Source organism: Tursiops truncatus, chromosome 4, assembly GCF_011762595.2.
Source record: "Tursiops truncatus isolate mTurTru1 chromosome 4, mTurTru1.mat.Y, whole genome shotgun sequence".
Lineage (NCBI taxonomy): Eukaryota > Metazoa > Chordata > Mammalia > Artiodactyla > Delphinidae > Tursiops > Tursiops truncatus.
In genome coordinates this window covers 83,347,604-83,361,122 of record NC_047037.1, presented here as the reverse complement: position 1 = coordinate 83,361,122, position 13,519 = coordinate 83,347,604, and the positions used below count along the sequence as shown (strand labels likewise).

The following is a 13,519-nucleotide window of genomic DNA, read 5'->3' as shown; positions in this document are numbered from 1 at the left end:
TGATCTACAGATCTCTAAAGAGGATGAAGTTCTCCATAAAGGCTAAGCACTTTGGCAGGTCTCCTTTCCTTCCCTCCCTAACGACAGGATGCATTGACCTCACCCTCTTAGAAAAGTTTGCAGAATTGGCCTCCCAGTCTGATGGGACATGATAATGATCCTTCAACAACAACAAGGACAACAATGACAACAATAACAGAAAACACTCACTGTAAAGCATAAAGCAGGTGAGGGGAATATGTAGGGCAATAGAACTAAAACTCTAAAAGAGAAATCCTGAGCGAACCACAACATGAACGTATTCACAAAATTTATGATGTTTCCCTCCCCCAGAGAAAATTGATAGGTGATATTGTCTATAAAGAACTAGTAAATGTAAATTAATAGATATGTAGCAAATGAGTACACTTAATGATGATTTCCAGCTGAAATGATTTTTTTTTTTCCTAGAGACCAAGTTTTCGTTAAACTTAATCCTTACTCTCTTCCCTCTCCAGCAGCAGAAACATCTGGTCAGTTTTAGATTCCCCTTGGATTTCCAACTTCAAAGGGAATTATAAAGAATAACAAATTCATGTACCGGCACTAAAAAAAAATTAGAGCAGCAGGAGAGAATGGTAAAATTGTCCTTATTTGACTGCTAGTGACAGGCGCCACAGGCAGAACTACAAGGCAAGACAAAGGCAAGATCACCGGTTGACAACCCGAGTTCCTGGAAAGGACTGAATCTTTGGCTAGATACAAATATGCACAGGGCCCTTACAAACTATAAGGAGCTTTCTCCTTGCTTACGTGAAAAATAAATAAATAGAGTATAAGGAGTAAGAAGGTAAAGAAAAAAAGAAAAAGAAATGGGTTCACATGTACCTGTCACATAGCTGGCATTAACAAAAGTTTGTTGAAAGGGTGATCTGGAAAGAATCTTAAAGATTCACTTAACGTATGGGTTTTTTATTTAATTTGCAGAAAATGGTGTGAGTTCTGATTCTACAAAGGGCTGGATAAGCCATCCCAGAAATAACTCAGGCTCCTAAGAATCTACTAGACCTATCATGTCCTCATAGAAGATTAGACCTCCAAGTCTCAAAAGTAGTCTGTTTCTTCCTTGCTCTGGATCCTTATCAAAGGATGGCTGGAAATCAAAGTCCTACCAGAGTGGAGGAATAGAGTTTGAATGAACTACTGATATTTGTAGCTGTGCCAAAGTTGTGCTTGACATCACTTTATAGAACTGGATTTACCTTTCTCCTTTGTCATTTTCCTAGCAAAGCTGAAACACAGTTCTTAGAGTGCAGGTCTTGATGTAATCAAACATTAGAAAATGAGAACAGTTAAAGAAAGTACAGTTTTGTCATTGTAATTACCTTTTACAAATAGCCTTTCCTCTTTCCTGTTTTATGTGCAATGCGTGCAGCAACAAAAATAAAAATACAGATATGATTAGCCAATCAACTTGTTTGTGGACAAAGAGAGAGAAAGAGTTAAGGGCCAAAATGCCTTTAAATAAGTAATTATAAATGTCTTTAAACTCAGCATTCAGAGGTTACAGATCCCCACACCACAAATACATTAGGTTGATTCACAGAATGGCCATCAGAAACTTAGAAAGCAAATTGCTTTTGATAAAAAAGTATACATCAACGGCACCTTAAGAATATTTTATAGAGTAGGATAGAACAAATCAAACCAATTTTCTATGGAGCCCAGCACGGTTTGCTAATGCATCAGTCCCCCCAAATACAGACCATCTCCAAAGGAAGTTCTTTATATCACAGGCTTTGCGTAATCGCTAGTGAAGGGTGAAAAAACGGAGACTTTTCAGCATTTCCAATGTGAAAGGACTGAGCTGGCTACAAAATCATCTCCTTGAATATCTTTGCCTTGAGTGGAGTTTTCATCCTTCTCTCACCACTCCAGGTAAAGCAGAATCGTCAAAGTTATCTCAGTAAAAGAATGCCGTAATTCCCATCCTTATGTTAATTGTGCATGATGGTGTGTTACGTGTCTAATAAAGTTTATCCAGAAAATATGCCAACTTCTTGAAACATAGGTCTGATGACATGAACAAAACGTTTTTTTTTTCTTTTGTAACTGTCTGTATTTAAGTCTAAAACGAAAGTCCTGGCTTGATGGGGGATTTTCAAAGGATTTCCTGCCCTATCTAAGCAGAATCATCCAACCACGATTATGAACTAAACTAGAGAGAAGGAGGTAGAGGATATGGAATACTACTTTATTCCAAGAAGTGCTGTTTTATAGCAAACGTAACAATGGAACAAACACCAGACCCAAAGGCCAAGCATAAGAAAATGCCACACACATACACCAAGAAGTGAACACTATCATTAATCACAGTAGTAGTAGTAATAATAATAATAATAATAGCTGTTGTCGTGATGAGACATTTAAGGTTCACTTGGGCATAATGAATAATACTTTAGTTAGAAAGAACTATTGGTAAACTTACTCTTTTCTATAAAAGTTACTTTATATTCTAGGTTTATATGACATGAGCTATGTAATCCAACACCACATGTAAGAAGAGGATGCAGGAAAAAGTGAAGACTTACACCTTTATTTCAGTTGTCGTGTTGTCAGCATCAATCTTAAAATAATGATGAAAAGGTTAACTGTTTTAAAATATGGGTATTATGGGTTATGGTAAAATATCCTTGCAGCTTTAAAATAGTACAGTAGCTAGCTCCTACCTATCTTTTCTTGGAACGCCTGCTTCAACGCCAAGCTGTCAGATACATCCCTGACCTTTTGAGGACATTTTAACGATGGTAATGCCAGGCCAGGATAAAGAGAAACAGAAATGATCAGAAGACTGAGGGGAAAAAGAAATGAGATGGAAAGAAAAAAATAGTTTGTACTGTTTACACCATCCAGTCTGGCAATTTTTACTGATGCTTTCTGTTTGCTTGGGATAGTTTATTGCTTATGTTATTTCTTTTCTTTCTTTCTTTCCCATGTGCTTTCCTCCACCAACTTTGTTTGAAAATATTTTGTATGTGTCCATACTGTAAACCCTCATATTTTTCTAGAGATTTAGTGCAGTGGGGAAGCTCTTTTTTTTTTTCCTTCCCCAAGGGTTAGGCACATCAGTATTCTTAGCTACTCACTTTCGAGGCCAATGGAAAATGTGCTCTTAAGATTAAATAGACGTGAGTAACACATAAATCCAGTTTATACTGATGCAGGACGTTACGCAGTTACTCACATCCTGAATCTCTGATGAGTGGAACACACCTGTTGGAACAGTCACTGACCTGCAGGTCAAAGACAGCCAGGAAGGATAAAACCTTCACTACTGGTCTTCTGCAGACAACCTACTTGCATGAAGCATTCCTCCTTGTGGCTCTGGGTATAAAGGAGGTGGTCTAGCCATGGGAAACTGACCCACAGAAGGTTCTTTAAATATTCTCAGGATAAACTGGAGTAACACACACAGGCACACAGGCAGTGAGTGCCCTTTGTTCTGCAAGGCACCATCTCCCTCCACGCCCACTTCCCCAAACATAGTGCTTTTCTGAAAAATTATTCAGACTATTAATGGATAATTCCTCCCTTTACAGACTTCCTAAGTACCTCCTTAGGAGGAAACCTTCCGTTTCTGCCAATAAATCTTAAAAAACTATAAACATTTAAACCCAGTGTTACATTTGGTTTAAGTATTTTCACCATATTTATCTAGGATGGGTTGGCTGCAGCCATGCTGGACTTCTGAGTAGTTAAAGGCCTATGTTTTCCTTTCACCTCAAATATGGAATTGTATATAACACAACATATATCCAATAATGAGTATAATTAATGCTGCATCGATCTGGCATGCAAATTATCATCCTAAGTTTGAGTCAAGTAAAAAAAAATACCAAAAAAAAAAAAAAATTCATCCAAGAAACCTAGCCAAATCTGTAAAATGTCTCTCTAGTCAACCAAATTATCCTTTGGCTTACAGATGTGCCTAAGAATGTTATGAAACACACTGATGAGATTTTATGATCAATTGTTACATTTTAGAAAATGTGATGACAGCACACTCAGAAGAAAACTACTCCTCTACACAATGATTAGAACTATTCATCTGAATGTTTTTAACATTAAAATGTAAAAAGTTCTGATGGGCCTGAAATATTGATGGACTAAAATGCTATAATGACTGGGGTTTGCTTCAAAATAACATGGTGGTAGCACGGGAAAACAATAGACCATGAGTTAATCACTGTGCAAGCTGGGTTATGGGTACATGGGGGTTCATTGTAGTGTTCTGTCTACATTCATGTATTTTAAATTTTTCATAATAAAAATTTTAAAAATTTATACTGATTTGAACTTTCATTCGTTTACTCATTATTTATTGACTGATTCATTTACTTTTTATATGTAAGATTATGGAAACAAAAAGTTAAAAAAATATTCTTGTTGGACATTTAGGTTAAGTAAGCTATTCCTCTTCAGAAATAGTATATATTTATTTAAAATGATGTTTATAAGGACTATGTAATTACATGTAGAATTCTGAGGTTAAATTTTGAAAGCAGGACATAAAATTATATGGAAAGTATGATTACAGCATGTTTTAAAAAATATATCCTCAGGGGAAAATGAGCGTAAAGAAATATATCAAATGGTTATTAATGGTTGGATTTAAATTACAGAAATAATTACTTTAATTTTTCTTCATTTTACTCCAGTGTGTTTTTCCAAATTATTTTTAATAAGCATGTATCATTTTTAAATGAAAATAAATATTTATTCATTAGTGGATAAGACGTGCTCTCCTTTCCCAAGGAGCTTTTTATTTACTAAAACAGAGAAACTACAAACATACAGCATTGCCCTGATAGTTTAAATCTTCATACCTAGAAGTGAAATACACCCACAGGAAAAGAAATGTCAATACAGATTTTATCTGATCGTAGAAACATAAAGAGCTTTCTGTGTGTTGGATAGAAATAGGGGAGGAACTGGCTTCTTTGCAAGCCAGAAAGAGTGTGAAATTCAGGCCATTTTGTGATGAGATCATTTCGCAATGAATGCAGGGAATGACAAATAAAAGTTACCAAATGAGCTGTCCCTTGAGTTCTTAACATTCTCACTCTTTCTTTTGGGGCAGTATAACGAGTAAAGCTTGGGAGTGGGAGTAGGGAGTTACAATCTAAAGGCTTGTGCCCTTCACTGGCAAGATGGGTACATTCAGAAAGACAGATAGATGTACAACAGAATTAGAAACAAAAATACAGTAGACAACTGTGGATTATGTGTAATGGATATGGAAAGTCTCTGCTAGAAAGCTATCTGTATTACCCCAAGAGATTACTTTCCTCATTTTATGCAAATTCATATAAAGTGAAGTCAAGAGTGTAGATGCTAAAAGTTTGGATGAATATGATGCTCATGACTAAATAGGCCTGGCTAGAGCAAGGGAGAATATATTCAGATGCCAGGTAAGTCACCCCTTTACTCCTCCCCTCTCTGGTATATCTGCCAGTGCATTTCTATGTAGGCCAATCTCTAGCAAACTCAACTCTTTCAAGCTCTGTCTGACTTGATGATGTTCTACCAATATACCCTCAGTCCTGACCTGCACTCTCCTCCCAGCCACTGAACTCTCAAGAATTCTAGAAACTTTGAATTTTGAAACTTTACCAATTCTCGCTAAAAGACACATAGACCTCAAAGTTTCAAACCTAGGCTAGCTTGAAGCCCTGGTGTTGGTCCTCTTACTTAATTGGTAATGTTGGTGGTAGTGGCGAGGGTTGTCCACGTCCCCTTCGTTTGTGCATACACACAAGAGCAGTTCACGTCTGATTTTAAGGCTGATCCACATGAAGTAAATGCACGTCAAATGTGTAGCATATCATTGGATAATAGCATGTAGTTCAAAGCATCACAGAATATGTTTGGAGGGTTTTGTTTGCATAATGCCAAAACATCCAGTGTTCCACATGGAAACATCAGTGCCCAACTTCACCAAATCACCTTCTCTGTCCACTCAGGTGTCCCCTGAATACTTCCACCCCAGTGTAGCAAAATCACTGCAAACCATTTGTTGAACTCTGTGACAACAGGTTCTCAAGATCATGTTTCATATCATTCTAAATGATGGTATTTCAAGTGAACAAATAGGATATGAAATAGGTACCCTTCCCCAATGTCAAAATACGTTCTGTTCAGATTTAATACTTGAGGTGGTGGACTCACCACAGCTTTAGGTTTAAGTCTTTCTGAGGTTAGGAGAAATATACTTGGCTTCTTTGTACCTCAGTATTTTGGACCGCCATTTAGAGATGATGAAAGTTGCTTACCAGACGGCAACGTCACGAGGAAAATCCAGTTAGTGATGGTGAAACATTCTGAAATGAAAAGAGCACTGTTGCTGCTAGGTATTTAATAAATCTATGACAATCATAGAAAATAACCCCATTTACTTTTCACTCAGGCCACTGACACACTGATACTATATAAAAAGTAAAGGATGCTCCCTTTGGGAATGAAAATACAACTGTGCCCTGAGAAAGTGCTTTTGTAGCTGCCTGTATGCTTAACTTTAAGGCTCTAACCAGTTGCAACCAGTTGTGAATGACTTGCTGCCTATTTCTGTAATTCACTGTAACTTGTGTTGAGAAAGTTATGTTTTATGGTTAATTATCTGTGGTCTGTTTAAAAAAATAAATCAAACCATTGTGAACCACCAGGATTTGCAGCTCCATTTGAACTTTACTGTACTTTTGATTAAACATTTTGTAAATAAAAACAAACTGGTTTCTCCTTGTTTGGGGTTGTTTGTTACTTGTGTTCTGGATATAAATATTGTGGCAATAGTGGTAGAACAAGCTATGGATTATTTACCCCTGGTTTCATGAGTTGTGAGTTACTGGCCTTATCCTCTTTCATGAGTATAAATAAATGTATAGTGTTATATTCCAAGTCCTGTAAGACAACTGGAATGAGTGAACTGAAACCTTTCAAAACCAAAACCTTTTATGCTAAGTCACAGAACAACAAAACAAACCCCAAATTAACATTTAAAAAGCTTCTATTGTGGAGCAACAAAATCCCCAAATATTATATAATCTGCATTTTAAAGACTGCTTCCCTAACAAGCAGCAGTCTACCAATAATTCCACACGCATGTCTTTTCACTGCTGATATAATGGAGACGCCATAGGTGGTTTTACCAGAGATCACCTCCCACCCCCAATATCAACACCAGAATGAGGCCTTGAAAATAGCCAGCATAATAACTTAAGCCAAAATCGATTTAGCAAGATCAGGAATTACTGTAGCTAAAAGTAATGAAACAATATATAAAAGAAGAATTCTATATAAAATTTGTCTGTTGTCATCATCCTAGGACCTGTATAAATAAAAGAAGTCTAAAAAATAATTGCCTAGAGAAAATGAGAAAAGCCAAGATTTAAAGGACCCTGTGGCAGAGTGTAAGAGGAGTATATTTGAGACACAGAATCATTATATCCCTAACACATTTTCATATGAAACTTAACCAGGATTACCAAAGTACCTTGCTCAAAATTATGTTTTTTAAATGATCCAATGGTCTGTGCAGCACTGACCATTACAAAGGACCTCTAGGAAAGATATAAAATATCCTTCTGCAATTTGTTATTTTTATAAAGACAGAGACAGGATAATAAGGGTTTTCTTATAAAATGGGGTGGTCGCCCCTTGCTGAAGCTTGGAGTGCTGCATCTGGTTTCACCTTACCCCTTTATTACTCACATTGCTTACTGCTTACCTGCATAAGTACTAACAGGGAACAGCCACCGCAGCTCCCCAAAACATATTCATGAAGCAGATACGATGTGCCAGGCACAACTAGAGTGATTCTTCTTGAAAAGGTAAGTCAGTGACTGAGGTTCTTGCAACATTTAAAAATATCTATTGTGCCAATAGAAATGAGAAGCCAGGTTAAAAGAGTTGTGAAGTACTTCTGAAAAATTAGAAAATGTTTAAATCTTCTCCTAGATTCTTGAACACCCTGGGAATAGAAAGTTTAGGCCTGCCAGCGCTTCCTCAGCCTGGATCCCATATTGCAGAAGAAAAACTAGAAGTAGGCTATATGTTCTCTGTGACGTGGTTACAACCAAAAAAGGGGGCTGAATAGAATCGGCTGGCATTCATTGGGCATTGAAAGGTCAATTCTGAACCTGAGTATGGTTCAGAGAGTGCAAAAAAACTCACCGAGATGGAATTGGAAGATATTCTGATAAACTGAGGCAGGAAAAAAAGGCCAAAGATGTTTTACTCAAAGATGTTTTCCTCTACTTCTTTGATAACCAGATGGCTCCAACTATTTTGGACAATCAAGAAAATGCTCCTCTATAGAGGTCTAAGTTTTCTTTTAAATCCAAGCAAACCCATTTGAAAAGCGGGGTATTCTAAATGATTCTCTGTATACAGAACTACCCACCAAAATTAAGTGCTTGGCTACAGATGATTAATCATGTTACAATTACATTATAAAGAAACATTTTACATGGTGCAGAATTCATTTTGATAATCAGGTACACACATACAAAACTGCCTATTGGAACCCACACTCAGCTATAACTGAGAAAACCATAATTCAAAAAGATACATGCACCCCAATGTTCAATGCAGCACTATTTACAATAGCCAAGACATGGAAGCAACATAAACGTCCCTTGACAGATGAATGGATAAAGAAGATATGGTATATTTATACAATGGAATATTACTCAGCCATAAAAAGAATGAAATAATGCCTTTTGCAGCAACACGGATGGACCTAGAGATTATTTTACCAAGTAAAGTAAGCCAGACTGAGAAAGACAAATATACAACATCGCTCACATGTAGAATCTAAAAAAAAAAAAGTGATACAGATGAGTTTATATACAAAATAGAAATAGACCCACAGACATAGAAAACAAACTTGTGGGGCTTCCCTAGTAGCACAGCGTTTAAGAATCCACCTGCCAATGCAGGGGACACGGGTTCGAGCCCTGGTCCGGGAAGGTCCCACATGCCACGGAGTAACTAAGCCCGTGCGCCACAACTACTGAGCCTGTGCTCTAGAGCCTGTGAGCCACAACTACTGACCCTGTGCGCCACAACTACTGAAGCTCGTGTGCCACAACTACTGAAGCCCGTGCACCTAGAGCCTGTGTGCCGCAACAAGAGAAGCCACCGCAATGAGAAGCCCATGCACCGCAACAAAGAGTAGCCCCCGCTTGCCGCAACTAGAGAAATCTCGCCCACAGCAACGAAGACCTGATGCAGCCAAAAATAAATAAATGTATTAGGAAAAAAAAAGGAGAAATCAAACTTATGGTTACCAAAGGGGAAAAGGGGGGAAGGATACATTAGGAGTTTGGAATTAACATATACACACTACTATATATAAAATAGATAACCAACAAGGACCTTCTGTATAGCACAGGGAACTATACTCAATATTTTTTAATGACCTATAAGGGAAAAGAATATTAAAAAGAATAGATACATATATGTATAACTGAATCACTTTGCTGTACACCTGAAACTAACACAACATTGTAAATCAACTTATATGCCAATAAAAATGTTAAAAAAATATGAAGAGGGACAGAAAAAATATATGTATGAATACATGTGCGAATATCCTGCTTAAAGACTAGAATATTGTGACCAATTTTCATTATATTCTGCAAACATATCTATCTGAGCTATAGATTCTTTCAAGGAAAGAAAAAAGCTGAAAGGAGACACATTTACAAAATACTTTAATAATGTATGCTAGCTTAGTCATTATTCATATTAAGACAACAAAAGATGTCCCCATGTCATCATACATACAGAGATATGACAACCCTAGTGATCTTGATCATTCCGTTGTTACAACAGAGAGCCATATTCAGGCAATGAAACCTGAAAAACCAGACAAAACTCTCCTGGCTTTGATTTTTATCTTTATGCACCAGATTTTTCCATACAAAAGGAATCCCAAATTCAATAGCTAACACATAAGAGAAAGTTAAACAAACTAGGAAATAGCCTGAATCTTTTATAAAAAGTAAGGAAAAACTCACCTCCTACCTTTAGTAAAATTAAATGAACCAATTTCATATGGCCTTACCATCCAGAAGTAAAGTGTGACCTAAAGGAATGATACTGATCCCAAACACACAGAGATGAAGGAATGATACTGATCCCAAACACACAGAGATGAACCTCAGTAGTTCCTACTCAGATCCATCCTCTCTCCCTCCTACTTTTACCTTTCCTTATTGTATTAAGAACACTCAGACCTACCACCACACTACCTCTCACACACGTGATCTCGCTTTCCTCTAGCAGAAACCTCACAATGCCTAATGCTGTGCTCTCTAGCATTTTGTATCCATTTTAAAACCATTTGATAGGCAGAAACCAAAAGGGAAGAACAGACAAACCCCCAAAGCCCTCCAACCTCCCTCATCAGAAAAATGCCCGGTCCCCAGAGGACATCAGTCAGTTAAGTGAAACAAAATATCATAGCAGGGAAGGAAGACTGATAAACCTTAGACAAATCTCACTGTGTTCCCATCTGGGAAGGGAGTTACTCCAATGAAAAAGTAGTGGGTGTGAGAAAGAAGAGAAGAGCTACAAAAAGAGAAAGAGGAAAAAGAATACTTTTATAATATGTTTGAGACTTAAAGGCAGTACAATAAATCCAAAGGTGTTCCAGGGAATAGTGTGAGAGAAAGTTTTAAATGAGAATTCCAGAGACTACAGGTTCGTAAATGAAGCTGTTGTTCAAAGGGTGAATCCTATAGGGAGTTTGAATTAAGTGTCTCTGCTGTAGAATCTAGATGTTTTCTCTTTCCTTAAGACTTTGGGGTTTGAATGTACTTTGTCGTGAGAAAAAAACAGTAGTGCTTTATACAGCTCCCAAAGTAAAAAGCAAGAGAAAGACAGGGTTTATATAACCAGCTTTTTACATAAATATTACATCAGGATACATTTCAAATGAAAACACACACATACACACACACACAGCTGTCTTCCTTATCCTTTCTATTTTAAAATTCACTTCATATTTTAAATGTTGTTGATTTTTCACAAAATAAGTAAAAAAGCATTAAACACCTCAGAATAATTTTAGTCTTATATTACCTGGAAAATTTACCACATCATGGAGGGTCACAAAATCTTGTTTTAAAGCCAGTTAAGACACTGACAATTATGGGATGTTTTGCTGCAGCCCAGGGCAACTAGAAATGGTCGTGAATGTTAGCTAACTCCCTTCTCAACAGTCTGAGAAAAGGGAAAAAAAAGTGTAAGTTTTCCCCATCTGTTATTTCCTTTTTTTTCTTTTTGGCTGTGGAAAAGTAAAATTATGCAAGAGCTTTTGAATGTAAAGGCTGTGTGTGCTTTTTCCCTTTTTGTCTCTGTGTACCGGTTATGTGATGTTGCGTAACTGAGTACAGAGTAGGCGGTTAGCGTTTACTATTGATTTACACTATGCCATCTAATGAATTCAGAACACTAAAAAGAAAGGAGCAGGAGGGGAGGGAGGAAAAAAGAGAAAGAGAAAAACAGGGAGAGAAAAGAGGAGGACCGAACAGAGGGGAGAGAGAAAGAGCTCATTTAGATAAACAATTCTAATGCCTGGAATAGTTTCATTCTTATTCCCTGTAGCTCTGACTTTCCGTTATTGTTCAGGTCTCAGAAAAACAGATTTGAGCTAGTGACCCCAATATTCCAATCTTATTTCTAATGAGGATTACTGGCAGGTGAGTGTCTGAAAGTGCTAATGTGTCAAATTACTTGAAAGCAATTCCACTAAACTGTCAGACTTCTCCACATGCACCTATTTGTCATTCTCTTGATGCCTTTGGGAATCTGTATCTGTGATAGCCAATGATATGGTCCAACTAGTTTACCTAGTAGCAAATATTATTTGAAAGACACACAGGGATATCATCAGGGCAAAGAGAAATATATTCAATTTTACCCATCTTCTTTAAAAATGCATGAAGAACGCGTTTAGAAATCTTTGAATAGATCACTACTTTACTTTGGAAGAAGATATGCCACACATTATTTTGCTAAACAGAACAGCCCAATATAGGACAATGACAGAGAAATGGGCAATGAGAAAAGATTCTAAACTGATGAACATGCTTGTAAAGGAAATTTAAATAATTTCTTATATTGTGCTTACGGAGAGCACTTAAAATTTAACTTTTGATCTGGATGACTACAGACATCTCCAGTCCTCTGAGGCTGCCTGGTGCTTCCCATGCCATACAATGAGTTACCAAGGCTGAGGCCAGAAAGTAAGGGTGAAGTTGATCCTCTTGCTAGGCACAGGACCGTCCTGTACCTGAGTGCCCTCCTATGGCTGAGGACAATCACTAAAGTGAGAAAGAGAAAGAGAAGTTCTCTTTATTAGCAGCCAGCTAGAGAGCAAGGCAGGGAGCTTATACCCTTCTTGAATCTGCGTTTGTAAACGGTGACTAGAAAAAAAATCACAGGAGCTCATCTAAAGGAAAGAACAACAGTTTGGTGTTTCATTTCTGATCATCCAGTGATCTTCTCTTTTCATCCATTTTAGCTTAGAAAATAATAAACAGATGCCTACTCCATCCATTTTTCAAGGATGCTTTAATGAGGGATGGCCATGTGCACACAGTTTATACCTAGCACCCAGCACAGTGCTTGGCACATTCTCTGTGCTCAGCAATATTTGTTGAAACAGTAAAATGATTATGGGAGAAACATCTCTGTAGGAAAAGTATACTAGAAAAGCCTCAGAAAATATATTCCAATGACTTACAGGAAATCTTAGGCTGTGCTTTGGCTGTAGACACAAAATAATGATGTAGATAAAGTGTCAAACAGTTATTTGGGGATCAGTTTACTTTAGTTCCATTTATTAGAAAAAAAGCTTAACAAAATTATAATACTGGTAATATCAGCAAAGTTGTGTGTTCATTTCCACCATCCCTTTGGACTATTTTTCATTTCAGACTTGGGCACAGAAAAGTCCATTTTAATTTCCATGGACACATTCTAAAGGAAAAGTCATGGGATAGCAACATAATTCATGTTTTAAAAAATACTGAGAAGAATATAGCCATTTAGTAATGGGAGAGAATACAGCATTTTGCTGAAGGGCAAGGCAGGTTGAGTTTTGATTAGGTTATGCAAATTTAAATTAATAGAAGGGCAACCAAGAATGTACTGATTTCCATTTTCTTGGTTAAACAGGAGTTTTAAATTTCTGGATTAGAAAGTCAGAAGTGCCATCTTTCAGTTAATTGGAGAATAAGACCTTAAGAGAAAGAATTGAAAGTATAATCTCTCAAAAATTCCAGTTGAAGATTTAACTAAAAGTGTGTTTGGCAATGGTAGCCATAGTACTTTCTATAAAGTGGGGCTACCATCTTGTTAAATCATCCGGGACTAAGCATGCACATATCAGTAAAAACTTCCAAACTTTTTTTTTTCTTTTTAACTTTGATCATTAGTATAATCTAATCTAATTCAGCAACTTCCTTCAATA

General features: G+C 37.0%; 1 protein-coding gene across 6 annotated transcripts in view; it reads right to left on the bottom strand.

The window, feature by feature from the left end:
- ZBTB20 (zinc finger and BTB domain containing 20) overlaps window positions 1-13,519 on the bottom strand; it is an 837,083-nt gene that overhangs the window by 365,699 nt on the left and 457,865 nt on the right. For 4 of the 6 annotated variants that reach the window (XR_012331524.1, XR_012331521.1, XM_019922546.3 and 1 more), the window contains one exon: window positions 6,312-6,359. The exons of 1 other annotated variant lie outside the window; for it this stretch is intronic. The gene's annotated coding sequence lies outside the window, so the exon portion shown is untranslated. Of the gene's footprint in view, window positions 1-6,311; window positions 6,360-7,762; window positions 8,190-13,519 lie in introns of those variants that run through there. One more of the 6 variants, XM_073804214.1, reaches the window with a different exon arrangement.